Source organism: Octopus bimaculoides, chromosome 11 (assembly GCF_001194135.2).
Source record: "Octopus bimaculoides isolate UCB-OBI-ISO-001 chromosome 11, ASM119413v2, whole genome shotgun sequence".
Taxonomy (NCBI): Eukaryota; Metazoa; Mollusca; class Cephalopoda; order Octopoda; family Octopodidae; genus Octopus; species Octopus bimaculoides.
Window position 1 is genome coordinate 73,855,627 of NC_068991.1, and position 804 is coordinate 73,856,430.

Sequence of the window (804 nt, forward strand, 5' to 3'; positions counted from 1 at the left end):
GATAGATAGATAGATAGATAGATAGATAGATAGATAGATAGATAGATAGGTAAATAGATAGAGTTGGGAGGGACAGAGGGGCCAGACAAAATGATGGAAACACTTTTCATTTATTTAACAATTTTTTCCATTGGCAATTTGACAAATTCAAAGCTGCATTTGTTTGTATATGTGTGTTTGTTCATATTCATTATGAATGTCTTTTTTTTTTTTTGCAGATTTATATATTTTTCAATTAATTTAAAACGCGTGGCATATCTGATTTCCAAAGAGGACAAATTTGGAGCGGGGGAAAACGGTTGGAGTTTCAATCATCAAAACTTCTGAGTTGTTTAATGTTTCGAGAAGTACAATCAGTGAAATCATGTTGGCATTACAAGAATAAGGTAAAATGGTAGAATCAGCTCTGGCAAGCATAATTCTGGACAGACGGCAAAGCTCACAGAGCGATAGTACACAGAATAGTGGAACTACGGCAGTAAAAGGGTCAACAGATTTAAAACTCCAACATTGCATAATCTGCGCCAACAAAACCGTTTGTTGTGGTTTCTGTAAAGTTAGAAACTGTAGCAGGGCCGCAGTAGCTAAACCTCTCCATTACAGGGTCAAGCCATCCGAATGGTATCTGCATACTTTATCACATGGGAATGGGGCCGATCCGACGATACGGAATGAGACATGAGCCAAATATGCCATGCCGTGGTATCGAAACTGTCCCGTGATTGTGAGACAAACGTTTAACCGTTTCACCATGGTGTGTACTCACACACACACACACACACACACACACACACACACACACAC